The sequence below is a fragment of the Corvus kubaryi genome, unplaced genomic scaffold (assembly GCF_017639235.1).
Source record: "Corvus kubaryi isolate FWS band 111438036 unplaced genomic scaffold, C.kubaryi_AGA036_p1.0 37354, whole genome shotgun sequence".
In the NCBI taxonomy this organism is placed as follows: domain Eukaryota; kingdom Metazoa; phylum Chordata; class Aves; order Passeriformes; family Corvidae; genus Corvus; species Corvus kubaryi.
The window spans coordinates 10677443-10697566 of NW_024581116.1; the positions used below are offsets into that span (position 1 = coordinate 10677443).

The 20124-nt window shown below is 38.7% G+C and overlaps 1 long non-coding RNA gene across 1 annotated transcript; it reads left to right on the plus strand.

Moving 5' to 3' along the window:
* Window positions 1-11182: 11182 nt before the first annotated feature.
* On the plus strand, window positions 11183-19702 carry LOC121667005. Its single transcript, XR_006016875.1, has 3 exons — window positions 11183-11222; window positions 13846-13968; window positions 14799-19702. It is a non-coding gene; the product is annotated as an uncharacterized LOC121667005 (long non-coding RNA).
* Window positions 19703-20124: the final 422 nt, after the last annotated feature.

Here is a 20124-nt window from a genome sequence, read left to right on the forward strand (position 1 = left end):
TTTGAGTTTTCCCATATTCTATTCTATTCTATTCTATTCTATTCTATTCTATTCTATTCTTTATTTGAAGGTACACAGGCCTTATGACTTAATTAGTCAATTTTGCACTATGATTTCACCTTCTGTCTGCTTTTCCACTATATGGTAAATTCAGGGGGTGCCATCAGGGAGTTCTTTAGTGTTCTATGTAGTAACTTGCATATTGAACCAGAACCTCCAGAACCCCTCTCTTGCTGTTCTCTGGATTATGGCCTGTCATTGTACCATAAGTGTTGTCTTGTCCCTGGATTTGCTGTTAAGGTGCTGTATAAAACAGCACTTTTTTTCCTCATAGTCAAAAAGTCACCAGAAGGCTTTCTAGCATGAAAACTCTTGCCATTGATGTTTGTGGTGACTGAATCCTTCACCTTTCCTTGCTCTGTGAAGGGTAAGAGTATTGCAGGGCAGTATGTGGCCATTGTGTGGAGGAGCCATCACCACAAATGGGGTTGGGGACATCGTGGTCTTCTGAGACTTCTCTTTTACATCATGAGTATTGTGAGCCTGGAATTAACTCACTCCATGGCATCTCTGGACAGCATTCTTCCTTTTGCTCATAAACTCTGCAAATGGGAAGCTGCATAGACAAATGTAATCTTAATAAAAATAGTACTGATAACGTGTCCTATAGAGCCACTTGAGAGAGAGAAACCACTTAAAATCTTGGTTGCTTCAGTAAATCTTAGAGTTGCACATCCCCCTCACTGTAGAGGAACTTTAGTGTGCCAGGAGTCCTCAGACAGGCAAGGTGAGCATGAGGAACATCAGTTCCACTGACGTGAATGTGAATTAAGTGCTCAGCCTGTTCAGGAGTTGAGAAAATTCTACCAGCTACAGTTTTGGGACTCTAAATACCTTTGAAAATCAGATCCATCAGATTTGCAATGTGCTCTACACAGATGAATGAGGTGTTATTTTGGGAAAGGCTGGTGCATGAGTTACACGAGTGGGAGACTTGATGTACAAATGATTTTTGGCATAAGAGAACTAGAACTATGTTAGGCAATCCAAGAGGTCCTGATTCCCACATCAATTTCTGAACTGTTCTTTTCTTCTGTTGTTTTTTCTAAACACAGGGATCTGGAATAGATTTTATTTCTGTTTCAGTGCCCTCTGGTGTTTGTATTTTCTTTTGTTTAGTTCTGATTTCTTCTTCCTTTTTCTGGCATACTTATGCACTGAGATATCTTTCAGCTCAGTCCCTTTATCCCTTGCACTGTTCTCTCTGACAGATCCCATTTAACAATACTAGTCTGTCCTTCTCTCAAAAGTGTTTGCAATGTCCTTGGTTTGTGTTATTTATTTCTCTCTGTCTTCTTTTCATTTCTTCCTTTTTTTTTTTTTTATAAACTCTAAAAATCTGGGGTTTATTATTCCTTGGACCACGCACCTGCAGTGGTTTCCATGGCAACATGATTCTGCAGCCCCCAGCTGTTTCATTCCTCATTCTTATTAGCAGTTTGCTGGATGCTGGTAAAAATGCTGTGGGTTTGGAGAGGCAACCTTGCAGCTGAAAGCACAAGCATTTAATTACTTTGAAACTGCTTGTCTGGTTGTAAGTCCAGTCACTTTACCTGGGCTGGGAACACAAGTCAGCTATGTCTATTTAGCAATCTCATCTCATTACCTGTGCTTCCTTGTAATCTTTGCATATCTACCTTATGCTTAAGTTGATAGCTCATACTCAATCCAATTATTTCTTATGATCTAAGCACATTCAGATTGCTCTCATTTTTCCTGTGTCTTTCAGGAAACCTGAAAAATAACTACATTCCTTTAAATGAAATGTTTAAAAAGGTTACTGTAGACAAACAGAAGCTGGGCTGTCAAACCTCCTAGGTACTGTCACAAAAATACCTCCATCATGTCCCTGAAAGTAAAGTCCTTACTACTTTGTGATGGGGTTTTGAGCAGAAATTATATTGAAAGAATATAATGATCTTTCTGTCTGCAAATCTGTCATAGTTTTATGCTCCTCATCACAGGAATTTGAATGTCTAATGAAGAGAAATGATCGGTGAAGATTCAAGGAGAAAATCAATCTTATTTGACGTAGGTCTTACCTAGCTTCTGCTAATAGAAGTGTAGTGAGTTAACACCTGTTGTATTATTGACAATAAAAGTGGTGCTATTGTAAGGAGACTGGCTTCATATTTGGTTTATTATTCCCACAAAACAAAATGCAGAATAAATACTATGAAAAAATAGAAATAACCTATTCTGCTTTTTTGTAACTGATTTTGTAACCTCATAAAACTATATATATAAAATTATAGGTTAAACAAAGATAAAAATACACAATCCGAAGTCCCAGTAACATGAAAGGATAGGGTTTAGCTAAAAGACGAATACTTCTGACAGTCAAACAAAGAAGAAAAAACCCCTCACACATTAAACCCCTGGTTTCAGACTTTGAAGAATCAAGTTATAGGAGAAAGCAACAGAGGACCTGTCTGTGGAAATGGGAATTTTAAGACGGCCAAGCAGAAGTTTTTTTGAAATCCAGACAGATGCTGGATAAAGCCAACTAGCTGAGCCACATTTGTATCTGGTTCATGAAATACAAATTTATTGAAATAAAAACATCGTTGAAAAGTGTTATTTTGATAACTCTTTCAAACAAGCTCTTAATAAAGATGAATGTAATCCTTATTTCTAATTTACTTTACTAAAAGAATTATTTTGGCTGGTTTTGTATCAACATTAAATTGTAAGAATTATTCAAGTTATATCAATGATAAGTTTATATCAATGATATAAAAGACTTTATTGAATTTTGTGAGGGCTTTTTTCCTTTAGAATTTCTCTTAGCTCCACATAATTATTTGAAATAGAGCAGAAATTCAGTGTCCTGATTTTAGATATAGTTATGAATTTGTAGATTTTTTATTTTTTCTTCTAAATTGTTAAATAGACCAATTTCTTTTGTATTTTACATGAATAAATTATATTCTGTATACTCTAAAAAACAAAAAATAGAGAGAAACTGAAGGATCAATTACTTGCATTCTTAATATGAAGGGAATATTTAGTAAAGTTGTTGGTATTTTCCAGTTTGCTTTTCTCTACATGTTGGAATAATGATATGATTTTGAATGAAGGATTGCTCCTCTCTTCTTTTCAGTGAGACTCATAACACCTTTTAACACAGTAGAATGGGTCTTGCTTTTTGGGTTGTTTTGTTTTTTAGGCTAAAATAATTAAATAACTAAAGTAATTAAATAACGAAATAACTAAATAATTAAATAATTATATATCAGATAAAGTGTTCTCTCCCATGCGTTTGGTTTTATATTCGTCATGCCCTGGGATTTCTGTTGAAAAAAACCCTGTCTTTGCTTCCATTGACTCCTGCAGATAAGCCTTGGCACTTCTGAACATTCGGTGTATTGTTAGTTGCTATTTATAGTAACGTACATTTCTGTATTCCTACCAACACAGAAACAAAAGGCTGGCACTGGCTGAAATGCAGGTGTGGGTAGCAGGTTCAACATCACTCAATTTGTACAGATGCTGTAAAAGTGTGCAAGGGCAAATCTCACTCCAGGTTCCAACTCAGAAGTTTTCACTAAGCAAATAGGAAGAAAGGCACTGCTCCTTTCTAACTCCAGCCTGGGATATGCAGGTGAAAATGGATTCTTCTCTCATGTTGTCTGGTGACCTGTAAAAAGATTCAGCACCTCAAGCACAGAATAACTGAGGGGTCTTATGGGTTTGGGGGTGTATTTCCCACCCCAGAGACTGTTCTGTAGTCATGTCTCTTCAAGTGAATTCTTGTGTATGTCTGTGTTCTGAACAAGTGTTAGTGAAGCTATCCTATGAACCTTTAAGTGGAGCGGAGTGAAAAAAACTCCCTTGAAACTGTCTACAGAATATGGGCAATATAAGAGTTTTATGGGTCTCGGGCACGCAACAGATATTTTATTGATTGGAAATCTTTATTCTGTGTTTTGTATATGTACAAATATACACACACCTTACTACAGAATTGGTGATCAATAAGCACAAGTCACAGTTTCTGTGGACTGCTGAGAGACCTGCATTGGTCTCCATAAGCCTGCAGTGACCTTGTGGGAGGTTCTTCTGCAAAGCTGTGTCTAGATAGGTTTAGTGTTAGTCCTGAATGTTTGGGTCAGGTTCATAGAATCATCGAATAATTTGGGCTGGAAGGGACCTTTGAAGGTCACCTAGTCCAAGCCTCCTGCAGTAAGCAGGGACATCTTCACCTAGATCAGGTCATTCAGAGCCCCATCCAACCTGACCTTGGACACTTCCAGGGAAGGCACATCCACTATCTCTCTGGGCAACCTGTGCCAGTGTCCCACCCACCCCACTGCAAAAAATGTATTCCTTATATCTGATCTATACATACCCTCCTTCACTTTAAAACCATTACCCCCATCCTATCACCGCAGACTCTCTTAAAATAAAGTCTGTCCCCATCTTTCTTATTGGCCCCCTCTAAGTACTGCAGGGCTGCTGCAGCCAGGGCTGAGGACATGAGCACAACAAGGCCCAGAGCTCTGCAGCTGATGATGGGTGTCCAGGACCCCAGGAAGAGTGATCACAGGCTAGAGCAGGAAAAGAGTGAATTTGAAGACTGGATTTCCCAGGTCTGCATTGCTACTCCTGTGAAATTCAGTTTGAGTGGAAAGTCAGAGCTGTGTGCTGTTCTAAATAAATGGAGCTATCTGCTTTTTGAGTCATTATTTAATCACTGAAATTAATTTTGTTTTCAGAAAGGTGCAGTGTGTGATTTGGGTTAAGCAGTATCTGCTTCCATTCACTAAAATTACTCTGCTTTGACATCTTATTTTTTTTTTAAGGATTGTCCAGTAGAGTGGACACAAGATCTGGACAAGTGATTAATTAATTAATTATTCTAAAATGAATTCTAATTCTTGCTTTATAAGGGAGAAGTTCTGCAGGTTTTAGTGTATTGCTCTATTTCAGCCCCAGTACACTCAGAACAGTATAGCTGGAATGTATTGAAAACCATTTAGTTAATGATTCAGAACATTTTTCAGGCCAAAATGAACTTGCTAATTGGGGAAAGTGGTGATTTATGTATATATTCCTATGTGGAGCACAATGGTTTATCTATCTGTGCAAGTCCACACAGTATGATAAATACAGGATTCAAAAGTTAAGTACTTGCAAGAAAAATAAATGGTACCTGTATTGAATATCCTTTTTTGCAGCTACAAAATCCATAAACATTAGATTAGATTATGGAGGTAGTGAGCGTGGGAATGCCATCTAATATTTTTTTCTTTTTTTTTCCTTGTCTGTCAGGTTGCAAAGAGTAACAGCAGACACAGAAGATGAGTGTGGATTAACCATTCACAAACACTGCCTTCTCCCCAGCTGCCCCACTGCAATTTCAGCATGCTTTTGGTGACTGAACTACCTCTTCCAGGTGGCAAATAGAATTTTTGTGGCAAAGAAGTCCGAGTTCAGCATTTGGCTTCTTACTGGTGAATTTTTCTTGATGAATGAAAAGGGATCCTATCTATGGCACTTGCAGAATTCAGACCATCTGACGGGAATGAGAGAAATGATAATTTTAAGCTGAAAAGATAGGCTCTGAAATAGTCATGCTACTGCTTTATGTGAATGTACTTCTACTGATTTTTTTTTTCTTAAATGTGTATAGTATAAAAAATTGCAAGAAGGATTTGGATCCTGACATGAGATGAGAACAGCTGTTGTTAGAGATGAGAGCAGCTAAGAAAGGCCACTGGCATCTTCTGGGATCTTTGTGGCTGTCTTATGCAACTGTGTCTTGTGCCTGCACTCTGAATTCGCATGGGCTACAAAAGTTTTCTGTGGCTTTTTTTAAAATTATGCCGTAAGTGGCCCCTGCTGTGTGTACAGAGCATCAGACCTGCTTGCCAAGGGGAGAATGAGGCTATGTATCCGATGTGCACACTTCACACAGTAAGGAGACATCGCGTGGTCAACGTGCTGATGGGTATTGTCACAGGCAGACCAAGACAGAACCAGCAAATCACACTAAAACTAAAAAAGAAATCCCCAAGGACTCACTGAGCACTATGGAATAGTTGCCATATGCATGATGTGCGAGGAACAAAAGCAATTACAAGTTAACTGGTTTAATTGGTTTGGTGAAACAGAAGGGAGGCGCTGAGAGGCTGCCAGCAATGCCTGCACAGCTCGGGATGAGAGGAAGTGACTTCAGCTGGCCACAGCTATCTGTCACCTTGAAATGACACTCCATCCTTTGTCTCCCTTCTGCCTGACACCTCAGCACAATGGGTAGTTTGGCTTTGTGCCTCTGATTCTAAAGCAATTTCAAAAACTTCTAGTGGGGCTGCAAATATTAACAAAGAGGATTGCTGTGTAGTGAACATCCACACTCACGGAAGCTGTCCTGGCACAAACAAGAGATTTCCATGACTTAGCACTCTCTTAAACCTCTTCCCAGTCTTGGTTAAAACAAAAGTTTATTTGTATTCACAAAACCTTTTCAGACTTACTGGGACAACTCACCTGTCCCAATAGATAAGAGTGCTGCATTGAGCAAGTGACACTCAATTCCAGACTTGGATGAGGATTAGATTTATAAAAGTATGTGCTGTCTTGACAGGAGTGTGTTTAAAACCAGAGCTTTTAATATCTGAGACTAGAGCCTGCCTGTCCCCAAGCACAGGGCTATGCCCCATGCAGGGAATAACCTGGCTCAGCTCTCTGGATACAGAGCTGGCAACTATGTTTCTCATCAGATTGCTGTGGCTGTGATTTACATGAATTTGGACAGGTTGTTAGGGAAGTCGAGAATGGTCATGAGGAACGTGTTTAGTTTAACAAACTAGTTAGAAGTGCTGATGCTTCTGGAAAGAAAGTTCCTTTATATTGTCCGTTGAATACCTAGTGAGATCCAGGGTAACAGCTACCCTTGTGAAAGAAGATAAGTAAAAGATGATGTTATTACCTGAGAAACAGCTTTACTTCAGTCTTACCTTTCCATAGTGGCATATAAACCTTCTGTGTGTCTTGGCACCAGAAATATATTAACAATGAATAGTTTTTGTTGTGCTGTTTTTTTTGAGAGACCATCTGTGCAATGAAATGCAGATCTGCTGGAATGCTTACATTGTGGAAAACAGAGCTGGAAATGGAGTTGAACTTTACAAACAGTTGGAGTTAATCTACATATAGCAATTACTTTTGTTGTCAACAGTTTAGATTTACCAGTTCAGAAAGGTTTAAGAGAATTGGACTTCTTTTAAAATGAAGTGTAAGATACATGTAAATGAGCCTGTGCTGCCTCAAAATCTCCCCTTCAGTTCTGCCACTTAAGACAGGCTTTCAGGGACTTCTTATTAACTGCCTTTGTGTGGCTGTGGCAGGAGGTCCCAGCAGAGCCTGAAGGTTCATTCCACTAGTTGATGCACAAATACATTGTCTGCTGGTGTCTGCTCCACGATGACAGAGAAGGGATGTGATTTTGAAGGATTCTTTTGAAGGAGAAAAAAATTTTCAATCAGAGATGTGCACTAACCACATACCATTTACTTATTATTATTTACTAGTGACAGCAGCAAGTGTGCTTGGCTGATAAACAAAGTCAGGAGGAGCAGAGTGGGACAACCCCTCAATAAAATCAGGGTGGGAATGGGCCCATTAAAATTATAAGACACAGTGACTTAATCTGTGATTCAAGATTTAAAATGGATTTAATAGCCACTAAGCACACAGCTTTTTAGTAAAAGGTCAGCATGACTTTAGCATGAACGAGATAGCAAATTTTTCACTGTTTATGTTTTGAATGCCCAATACATGCATAATAATAAAACCCCCCAGACTTCTGACACCATTCCAAACTACTGTCGAGTCTGCCTCAAAACTATCCCTGATATTTTTGTAAGGTGGACCAGGCACAGACATACCTAAGTAATGATTCTCTTGAAAGAGAAGTGAAAGTCTATTCCCTATGAAGTGAACCCAGTGGTAAAGTATGCAGCAAGAACCTGATTTACTCTTGTATTCAACATTTGTCTTAAGTGCAGTGCAAATGAAATGAGGCAAGGGACCTTTGTAAGCTCAAGTTGCCATCTGTAGTAAGAAAAAGAATCTTATGCTGGAACTAATTACATGACTTTAGGGATCTTACAAAAGGAATAACCAGAGGATCCTCTTGGTGATCCATTCTTTCTCACAAATCAAAGTAGGTGAAGAAAAGAAAATCCTGGAGCTCAGCCAGCAGTTATGTGAATGATTTAAAACTAAAAGTCTTGTTTCTGAAAAATGGCAGTACCCTGGTCTGGTGCTTCAGCCAAAAATGGTTGTAAAATTGAAATTGTTCATCTTCCCTTGAGGGCACTAATTCTGTCAGCCAGCAACCATCTGGGACAGCCACAAGTATCTTAAAACAGCAGCTTGAAAGGAGACAAAGTGAGTGTTAGACAAACTCAGTCTTCCATGAATAAGTTGAACAAAGAATCATTTGGCTGGAAGTTCTTGTTTCCAAGGCCAAGATGCTTCACGCAATGAAGTCAAGCAAGGCAGCAGTGTTTTCTTCTACCTAGTCAGAATATGTATTTGCTATAGTAATAAAAAATCTGTAATATATTTAGAACTCTTTGATTTTTCAAGTTCTTAATGACATGTTTTGTCACATAAAATGTCCAGTTTTTCACTAGATGAAGTGCTCCTAGTTTCTGACCTGGTGGAAAAAGCAAGCTTGGTGGAAAAGACAAGCTTGGTCCTTGGGTGCTGGATAAGGATAGTAGAGAGTAGGATGAGAAAGTAATTTTCATCTAGCATTGCTGAGTCAGTAAATTTGTCATTTAAGCCTTCACAAATAAAATAAAATTACTGAGAACTTAGAACTGATTCATAGCTGTCTTACAGTGAGAAGCTTAGGCAGATGAAAGTTCTGCAAAGGAAGACTCTGTCTTGTTTTGGTAGTTGGGGATAAGACTCTTCTAAGTAGAGCAAATGGAGGACTGAAAAGGTTTTGTTTTCACAGGTAAGTGTAGAGCTATCAATACATCAAAGCCTTTGGCTTGAGATATTTTTTTTAACAGTAGATATAATTAACCATGTGAACAAATATTTTTTTAAAAAGTGATTTCTTTAACCTTTTACTATTGTTATTGGTATTTTCTCTCAGATGACAAGCCTTTAGTAAAACTCATGTAAAAGTTTCTGCAGTAAATACATGGACTTACATCTTGTCAGGCGAGCTGATCTCCAAAATTATTTCCTTTAGGTCCTAACTAGTTTATTCTCATCTTAGACTCGGTGCCCTTCTGCACACAGATGTAGATTAAGGCATGTAGATGCCATTCTACCCTACCAGGTACTGTTACTTGCTGACTTCGGTGGGGGGAACCATGCAGACAATCAATGTGATTGGTAATGCAAGCTTCGTTTATTAGCAATACAGAGGCACTTATATAGTGTGAAAGTATACATGCTGATCAGTTCTTTAATTAGTTTAAACTTACAAAGGCGCATTCTTACTTCTACATAGTTGGGTTAGATAAAAGACTACATTCGGCAAGCTTTATGTTTTGTCTTGAGAGATCAAAGTTTTTCCTCCCTTCTCATGGTCAGCACATCTTTATCAGAACAGCACTGTACCTACTAAAAACTCCCTTTTTGTTCTCAGGCTTGTTTCTCACACATGCATTTTCTCATGGAGGCTTTTTCTCATGCAGACCTTTGCTTACAGGCTTTTTCTTGTACAGTTCTGTTATCAATCTGGTTTTATCAGTGATCCATGTCCCTGATCCTCTAACCATTTTCCAACAGTTGCTCACATGTAAAGTGAGTTAGAAGGTGTTCATTCTTCAGTATCTCTCCTACATTAATTTATATGGACAGTTTCCAAGGCTACTTTTTGAATTATTTTGTCCACTTTCTATAATTTTATTAGCTGAAAAAAGCCTCTTTTCAGGTTATATTACCTGTACTTTTGTGATTTATTTACATAATTGTTTCCACTTAGAGATTTCACTGCTCACTAAAATTGGGATGTGTTATTGCAGTTTTATAACCGAGAGAGGTCAAGAATATAAGGTTTACTTTGAGACATGAGCTAAGACATGGAAAAAGATTATTAACACCATAACTTCAAGAAATGCATTGATTAATATTTAGTAGAAATAACCCTTTACTTTGATACTGCAGCAGTCCTGCAGCATCAAACTAATACCATTTTGGCTGGCCATGAAGACCCTCATATAGGACAGCTATTTAGAAAAGGTTTTACTGTCCCTTAAGGCTGAATCCTATTCTGTTCTTCATAGCGGTGATGGTGCAGTCACCCAATAAGACTGTCCTGGACAAAAAATCCTACCTGTAACAAGAAAGTCGTTGTAAGCCAACCCCAAGAAATTGAAAAGGAAGGAATATTGAAAGTCCCGATTGCTCCTTCCATTTCCTACACTTGAGGTCCAGACACAGTGAGTAACGTGTCTTGTAAGTCACAAAAGCAATCCTTGTTCCAGAGGTTAAGTAGACAAGAGAAAGGAGAAGAAAGATGTAATTGCAAGGAGAGATTAAATTACTCACCTGCTCTGACACCTGAGAGAGGAGGAATGCTGCCTTTCCACTGCTCCCAAGGCAGGAACAGAGGCATGGAGCTAGCAGCACTATCCTGGCACCTGTCTGGGATTGAGAAGCTTGACTGCTTTGCTTGGCATATCTGGTTTACAACATTGGTGTCTATTTCTGTTAAAAAAAGCTGTCTTGGGGTGACCTTATGATGTGTATCCCATATCGCTGCCTATGCCCAGAAATTAATTTTTGGGCCTTTCTATGCCTTTAAACTGAGCCTGAGAGGGGGAAGGAAAAAAAAAAACCTGAGCAAAAACTTTCTCAAAGCAGTTTGCAGCTTGTTCAAGGACACAAAAAGATAGCAGGATGTTTTTTTCCCCAGCTGGGGCAGGGGAGCGAGGAAGCACCCAGCTTGCGGCTTTCCAGTCAGCTTTTGGCCAGTTTTTTTCCAGTTTCTTGCTCTCTGGAGAGAGACTGAGAATTGAACTGTTCCTTCTCTGGAATTTCGGATTTCTCCCATTTTCTACTGGTCTGCCTGATTGCTGTAACATCAGAGAACATCGGGAGGACTTTCCACCAGGCACAGAGGGCCTGGCCCTGGGCCAAGCCCCAGCTCCGAGGAGACCAAAGGGAGGACTCGAACACTTTCCCAGGTTTTTCCTCTACAGTGAAAGATTTTACCATTTAACATTATTTTCCTTTCCCGTGTGTTTGTTAAATAAATAGTTTTATCTTCTTCACTTTCCTTCGAGGAAAATTTTTTTTTTCCCGAACCTGGTGGGGGGAGGGGTGGTTGTGCCTTCTCTCAGAGGATATATTTCTAAATTTGGCCAAACCGGAACAGTTGTAAATGGAAGAGAGCTGTAATAATTATAACCACGTTGGGTAAAACTTTGAAAACTCATCTAGTTTATGTACACGTGCCTACGCAGCAAGGAGGAGCCTTGGAGGGAGGAGTACACAGGCAAGACACATAGAGATTGTTTCAAAGGAAAGAGAAGGAATCTGTCAAGAAAACTGCTTTTTGTGGCATTCAGTGTAGGAATCTTGTAGGCAATGTTGTGTTTTCTAAAAGAATTAAAACTGCTGCTGGGTTTCTGTGAGAGGAGGCCCAGTAGGCTGAACCTGAGCTGGCTGCAGTGTGAGCTAGCTGGCAGCACAGCATCAGACCCATCTGCCTCAGCAGCAGAGCCTCCCACGCATCCCCTGGTCCAGCCCTTATACCAGGCATCAACGTTACAATGATTTAGGCTTGGGTAAATATCATAGGGACACCCTCTTTAGGGTAAAACTTAGTTGGGGTAATCCTTATTGCTATATCAGTAAACATTACCAGGAATAAGATGTGGGTGTTATCTGAAGTGGTCAATTTTGTGTCATTAACCATCTTTGCCTCTTGAATTATTTTGGATTTACAGTTTGCTGCAGAGTTGTGTTGTCATTTTCTCTCCTTTGCCTTTCCTAAGTATTTAAATGCCCCCTTGTAAAATTCAAAAGACATCACGTACAGATAATCCCCCACTTTTCTCTTTGTTTAAGTAGGAACTCCTAGAAATGAGAACTGGGAATTTTTGGCACTGCCTGTGTACGAGCAGGAAAGGTGACCATCTGGAAAGCAACTTTGCAGCGCAGCAAAGGACTTTGAAGTCTTCATGGATACCAGATTGAACATGAGCCAACACCAAAGGCAACAACAGCAAATGGTCTCTTTGGCTGCATTCAGGAGTGTTGCTGGTGGGATGAGGGAGGTGACCCTCCCCTGGACTCAGCACTGGTGTGGCAACACCCAAGGCCCTGTGTCCAGTTACAGGCTCTCCAGTACCAGGGAGATAAGGACATAGTGGAGAGGGTGCAGTGAAGGGTGTATACATACCTAAAGAAACAGTGCAAGGAAGATGGAGCCAGATTCTTTTCTGTAGTGCCCACTGGCAGAACAGGAGCCAAGAGACACAAACTGAAACACTTTTCTCAGTGAGGGTGACTGAGCACTGGCACTTACAGGACAGACCTAGCAGAATAGCTAATTGATCTTTGTCTGTGTTTTAACCTCTAACTAATTTTGTGATGGATCTTTGTTACTTGTGTGAACAATTTGTTCATTTCTGAGGTGAGGAACATCTTCATGGTACCTTCAAAGCTAGTTTTATGCTTTTAAAAACCTTAGAAGCATTAAACAAGAATAAGAAAGAAAAACATGAGGATTCTGCTTTTGGAGGTTTCTTCTGTGGCTGGAAGGAAATTGTATTATCCATTTCATATGTGCTTAACCAAATCTGTATGAGCCTCCTGAAAATAAAGTAAAATGTCCCTTTTCTGATGAAAAGCACTTCAGTAAAACCAGTTAGTGTGACTATTACAATTTTATTTGGATTCAAGCAAAATCTTTTCATGCTAAAGGAATTTTCTTTGGCAGTATTTAAAAAATGACAGAGGAACTGGTGTTTAAAATGCAGCATCAGAGGAGATGAGAATTTGGAAGGAAAAGCAGTTGGTGTTTGCCTCCCCTTGGCTTGTCAAATGCTATTGTGTTCTGTTTAATTAATTACAATAATATGGGCTCCCTGGTAAAAGGAATATATTCAATTTTGTGGATCAATAATAAACATTATATATATATATATATATATCACATGTATGATAACGTGTCTGTGTAGGCATTATTTAGACTCAAGTGAATTAGATTCAAGGTCTTGGTTCTAGTAAGTTGCTTGATAAATTGAAGCTGTTAAAAAGCATCTTTTCAAATACTTTTAGAACTGCGGATGAGAAATACTGTAAGATCTCAGTATTTTTATTGTAGTAATTTACATTTCATCTTTAAACTTTTGATTAGGATAGACTTGAAAAAATACTTATTCAATACTGTAGCAAATTAATTCCAATTTGCAGTTCATTTCAATTTATTTGCAAATGAGTATTCAATAATTTCTGTTAATAAGTAACCTGCAAATTTCTGAAAAAACTGTTTTTAAGGACTTTGCAGGCAATAGTGAGCTTTTTTATTCTTAAGATGACAACATTTAGGATCTTACTAGATATTTGATTTTCTCTCAGTTTTTAAAAAAGCAAAATAACATTCTCAAATTCTATCTTCCTACAAACTTGCCCATGCTACAGATATTAGGAAGCTTAGCATATCATATCAATGCCAATAGTCCAGGGATATAAAAAATTCAAAAGACTTATAATTGCAGTCTCCCCTTACCTGGTTGCCTAAATTAAATTTTGATCTGTTAAGCACAAAGTCTTAATACTGTTGTGTGTTTTTATTTTTAGAGCATTTGCTACTAGAACCTCCTGGGAAAGTTTTGTACTGTTCTAGAATGAAATGGGTTCCACCTTACCTGATAACGGTAGCAAAGGTTGATCCTCAGAGCTCAATCAGCTCCAGAAGAAAAGGTAGAAATCTTAAACTTCTAAAATTGTAATAAATTACTAAAATACACGAAGATTTACAGAAAAATGAGAAAACATAAGAGGTATTTTCCCAAAATGTTAACTTACCAGGAATCTTAAATATTTAATGCTGAACATTCTGTGAGTAAAAAATTTACAGTGCAAATAATAGCATAGTTCTATGACAGCTTGTACAAACTGAAAACTGCATTGTACTTGGTAATCTGGCATTAAAATAGTTCTTTATTATAGCTTATACACACATACCATTAAAGATTTAATTCTGAAGGAGTCCCTGTGATGGCAGAATAGTGGCTATCCTCTTGTCTCATGTGTCCATTGTGATGCTTATTTCTATCTTTGTTCTTTGAAAATTATCAAAGAGTAAAACCAAACTCACTGATAATGTGGGAATACGTTAATAAGTAATGGGCCATGGAACCTATTCCATAGGTTTACCTGTTTCGGAGGTAAATTTGGTATGTTTGTTTCTGACTTTAATTTTAAAAGGAAGGATACAAAACAAATAAAATGAGAAAGGTGATTACTAAACAAGAAATCTGCAACTACTGTAAAAGCACACTCCAGAGCAATGTTGTTGGATGTCCCCAGATGGTTGTATCTGTTCTGCTTCTTATCTATATATGACTATTTCTCTGGATGAGGAGAAGGGTGGCTGTGATCTTGGGGCTGGCAACAATCTATGACTGCCAGTTCATGCACCTTCCCAAGTATGGCATTGGTTTGGGTTTTTAAGGGGTGGTGGGATTGTTTTTTGTTCATTTGTTTTGGTTTTTGTTTATCTGGTTTTTATTTTTTTAATGTCATTGTAGAGCAAGACTTCTGACATATGGCTACCAAAAGAGTCTGAAAATGAAAGCTCCTTATTTTTGGTGGTCTCAGAGTACACTTTTGTCTTCCTACACAAAAAAGTGCATTGTGTATGTGTTGTTTGACCTGAACCTACCTGAAGATGACAACATAATGGAGAATGGCACACTTAACTGTGTTCAGCAGACATGATGACAAATATGTACATTCCTGCATCTGCCACAGACTGCATTGTGTGTGAAAAAAAAAAGAATTCTGAAAACTATGAGAACAAAACAGTGCAAGCAAGCCCCATAGTTACAGAGAGATGCTGCAGAGCCCCAACAAGCTGCTCTTCCTCATCTTTCCCAGGCCAAGAGTCAACTTTTTGCAATATATCTCAGCTCTGGACACTTGTTTCTCAGGGCCCTGCATGTCACGTTCTTACTTCATCTGGGCATTGCTGCTGTCTGGCTTTGGTCCTGCTTTTATTGTGGTTTAAAGTGGACCACGGTGCATTTTTGAAATGTATATTTATAATAGCATGTATTTGCATTGCAAAGTCCCAGAATGTGCAAAATTAGCTTCCTTCTGCTCTGTTCACTCTGGAACCTCTTCAGCTTTCCTCAAAGAGCCCCTGGAGGAAGAAGTGCAACCTTACCTCTTGCCCTGGAAGTCATGGTATGTGTTTTCATTAAGGTAGAAGGAGGTGGTGGGAATTCCAGAGGGTTTTTATAATTTAGCAACCTTCTAATAACCTCAGGCTGTGGGGAATTGCTGTAAAACTTGCATTTCTTGATAATAATGGCAGACAAATAATATGATTTTTGATCTGTATTACTTCTGAGATTATTTCTCCTATGAAATGCTATGATAATAGGAATGCTTTCTTTTTCTCATGGTTATCATCTTCCTGTAGTAATTTTTTAGCAGCTATTGTTATTGCTTGTCATTTTATTTAAGAAAAAAAATAATTTTGCTATCTTAGCTTCTGTGTGATTGGGAAAGATATGAGCTTCAGGAGCAAGCTATTTTTTTTGTCAATTGTATGCACACAAATGCATGACATTCATCCTTGCTGTTGTCTTGAACAAAGAAATGATTTTTAATGAAAAAAATCTGCTGAAAACAAAGTCAGAGGAACGCTGGAGAACAGTTATGGCTTATCCTTTCCTTGGCTACAGACTTGCAGTTTGCCTCCGGCCTCAAACTGCCATAACCAAGTCACAAACACTACTTTAAAGAAGGTCTCAAAGCCATTGGTGAGACCAGCACAAAGTGTGATTTTCAGTATGAACTCTTGTAGACATAGCTGAATATTTTTATGTAGTGTGGGCCTTTGTATTTATTCCATTTTCGTCGTGAATCTCAGCTTGACTGTTCCTCAATTCCAGCAGCATCAGGGCAAAGTGAACCAAACTAATAAATGTGTTTCAGCTCAGTGGAGGAAGGGCAAGCCTCCAAGTTTCCATGTATCATGTTTTGAAATCGTGGTGCCTGACTACGGCAATTTCAGGGTCACTGTCATTTCTTAACCCTCTTCAAAGACCTAAGTTTGCATCATAGTTACTTTGATTTTGGGAAATCTCTTTTACTTTTTAATACTATGTACCACCTACACCAGGCTGATGGAAGGGAATAGCTCTCTTCTTCCTGGGATGGAGGTAAGCTCAACATATCCATGTTGATTTCACCTTTTGTATTTGTGATGCTGTTTGAACTGAAATTTAAAAAAAAAGTCTTTTACTAAAGAAACCCCTTCAACAGTCAAAGAACCTGGCTTAAGCAGAGGGCCATTCCAATTCCCATGACTTTAAGGAATTAAACCCAGTTTAGTATTACTCCTCTATATAGCTTAAAATGAAACAGGAAAGCAGTTGAAAGTACGATGTCATAGAATCATAGAATGGTGTGGGTTGGAGGGAACCTTAAATATGATCTAGTTCCAACTCCCCTGCCACAGACAGGGACAGCTTCCACTGGACCAGGTTTCTCAGAGCCCCATCCAGCCTGGCCTTGAACACTTCAGGGATGGGGCATCTACAACTTATTTGGGCAACCTGTTCTAGTGTCTCACCACCCTCACAGTAAAGGCTTTCTTCCTAATATCTAATCTAAACCTATTCTATTTCACTTTGAAGCCATTCTCCCTTGGGCTGTAACTACAGGCCCTTGTAAAGAGCATTTCTCCATCTGTCTCGTAGGCTCCCTTCAGGTACTGGAAGGTGCAACTAGGTCACTCTGAAGCCTTCTCTTCTACAGGCTGAACAATTCTAATTCTTTCAGCATTTCCTCATAGCAGAGGTGCTCCATCTCTCTGATCATCTGGAGGCCTCCTCTGGACTTTGTCCAACAGGTCCATGTCCTTCATGTGGTGGGAACCCCACAGGTGGATGCAGAACACCAGACTGGGGTTCATGAGAGCAATATCCTCTAATTTAATGTTGCTTCTAGGACATAAACTGCTGATTCTAGGAGGGGGAGATCTACATTATTTCTATTAGTGTATGTAGCTCTCCTTCTGGTCACAGATCTGTTGATGGAGGTTGAATCTATTACTGCAGTTATGCTGAGGAGTGGGTGTAATTTGCAAGACATATGTCCTTCTTCCCATCACAGAAAATATAAATCTTCTGCATATTCTCCATGTACAGCCTGACTTGTTAGCTCAGAATGCTCATGTTCTCTCCTTTCAAAGACTTCTATATCAGTGAAGCAGTGGATCATCCCATAAACAATGTAATTTACTGGTATTTAAGTGGATTTAATATCTCTTTTCTCTGCAAGATTTTTGCTACCTGCTGAGAAATAATCCACCAGACTGGATCCTGCCATGAGGATTAATATTTCCCTAAATATTAATATTAAAGTGTAAAAAAGTTATTCATACTCATCTCATATTCATTGACCTTAGTTTAGCTGTTTCTTCTGCTGCGTAAGCAGTTAAAAATAAACTGAGCTTTCTAATCTAATTCCAGAGAATTTGCATGATAAATACAGACACATATGTGTTAAATAATGAACCATAGTCTCAAACTATTTCTTGTTTTAAAGGCTGATCTCAAAAACTACTAGCTTTTACTTTTTTACTGTAAATTAGAAGCTATTTCCCCACACTTGCTTTACATATTCTCCTAATTAAGGTAGAATAAAATTCATTTTGGACCTGAAAAAAACTATTTCTTTCCAGCAGTCTGCATTTATAAATTGAATTAGCTCATTTCAGTCAACTGCACCCTCCAATTTAAAACTGTCTGCATAAACCATAATCACAAAAGATATCTCAATAAGCAACCAATGATAATCTAGTTCCTAAGGGGACATTTCAGAGTCAGCAGACTTTGTTTCACTATCTCTTTTCTCAAGGAATGATTGAATATAGGTTTCTACAAGTGAAACTTTGCAAGTAGAAGTCCAAAACTCATTAGAAGAGAAGGTACTTTTCTAATGTATATTTGTCCATCCTATATGTACTTAGAATTGAGCAAATCAAACTGTGCTCTTACTGTGCTCCCTATGTTGGTTTCAACAGCTAAATGCTCAAACCAATACAGCTACAGCTCAGAGAGCTTCAGTTGTTCACACCACTGTTGAGTTGATCTTTATCTGGTATGAAATGAGGGCTTAATGAAATTAACTTCGTATTTTGGTGAGAGGCATCATGTGAGGAGCAGCTGAGGGAGCTGGGGGTGTTTCGCCTGGAGAAAAGGAGGCTCAGGGGAGACCTTATTGCTCTCTACAACTCCCAGAAAGGAGGGTGTAGTATGGTGGAGGTCAGTCTCTTCTCCCAAATAACAAGGGGCAGGTCGAGAGAAGTGGCCTCAAGTTGTGACAGGTGAGGTTTAGATTAGGTATTAGCATAAATTTATTCACTGGAAAGGTTGTAAAGCATTGGAATTGTCTGCCCAGGGAAGTAGTGCAGCGACCATTCCTGGAGGTGTTGGAAAAATGTATGGATGTGGCACTGTAGGACATGGCTTACAGAATCACAGAATCGCAGAATGAACTAGGTTGGAAAAGACCTTTGAGATCATCTAGTCCAACCTATGACCTAACACCTCCTCATCAACTACACCATGGCACTGAGTGCCACATCCAGTCTTTTTTTAAACACGTCCAGGGATGGTGACTCCACCACCTCCCTGGGCAGACAATTCCAGTGCCCAATGTCTCTTTCAGTGAAGAATTTTTTCCTGATGTCTAACATGGTGGGGGTGCTGTGTTGATGGTTGGCCTTGATGATCTTAGAGGTATTTTCCAACCTTAACATTCGTATCATTCTATGATTTAACTTGCTTTGGGCTCTTCAGATTTTGTGTGTTCCATCTCGGACAGAAAGGCTACCAGATCCCTGTGGTCCTCAAGGGCTAAAGCCATCTGTGATAAAAACAGTTGTTTGAGTGTTCTGGTTTGGGTTTGTTGCTGTCCCTGGAAGCACTTCCATGCTCCAGTGTCTCACTTCTTGGCAGTCCTGCTTCTTGGCAGATGAAGTAAATGTAGTCCTCCATCCATACTAGAAGCTGGATGTTTAGAATCCACAACCTTGCAATATTCAGTCAGTCTTCCTTGCCCTGTCTCCAAGCAGAAGCAGATAAGAATAAAGACATGCTTATGGTCACTTCCTTTACCATCTCTCAGTTATAAAAGCATTATAATTTAGGTTGGAGGATGCCTTCAGAGGTCATCCTGTTCAACCCACTGCTCAAAGTAGAGCCATTCCCAAAACCAGATCATTTTATTTAGAGCCTTCTCCAGTTAAGATATGAGTATTTATAGAAACATTAATTCCATAACCTTTAGGGGAATCATATCCTAGCACTCAGCCACTCATTGTGAAACACATTGCCTTAAGTTTCATGTTGTATCTCTCAGTCATAGCAAGGGAAAATGGAATGTGAGAAAATTGGGAAGCAAAGAGAAATAGAGATTAGGCAGGAGATTAGATTTTAGATAGAGATTAAACAGGAGAAATCCAATTTTAAAGGAAAGAGCAGAAAACAAGAAAACAATATTGGTAGCATTTTCTAGATGAGATATCATAACATTGATTTTCTATCTAAATAATTTTAAAAAATTTATTATTGATCATTAATTGTTTTGTCACATGAAAGTTAAAAAGTGACATTATTAAGTTTAAGCTGTATAATAGAGGTGGCTTAAAATGTATTTTGATCTCTGATTTAGGGTTATTCAGAAATTTCAGACTCCAGACTAGGAGGATTTGTAGTCCAGGATTAGGAGTTTTAAATGTTACGGGACTGTAAATTTACCTAAAAACTGGACTATGGCCTTTTCTAATAAACATTTTGACTGCATTTTTCAAGGGCTATTTCTTCAATTCCAGTCCAC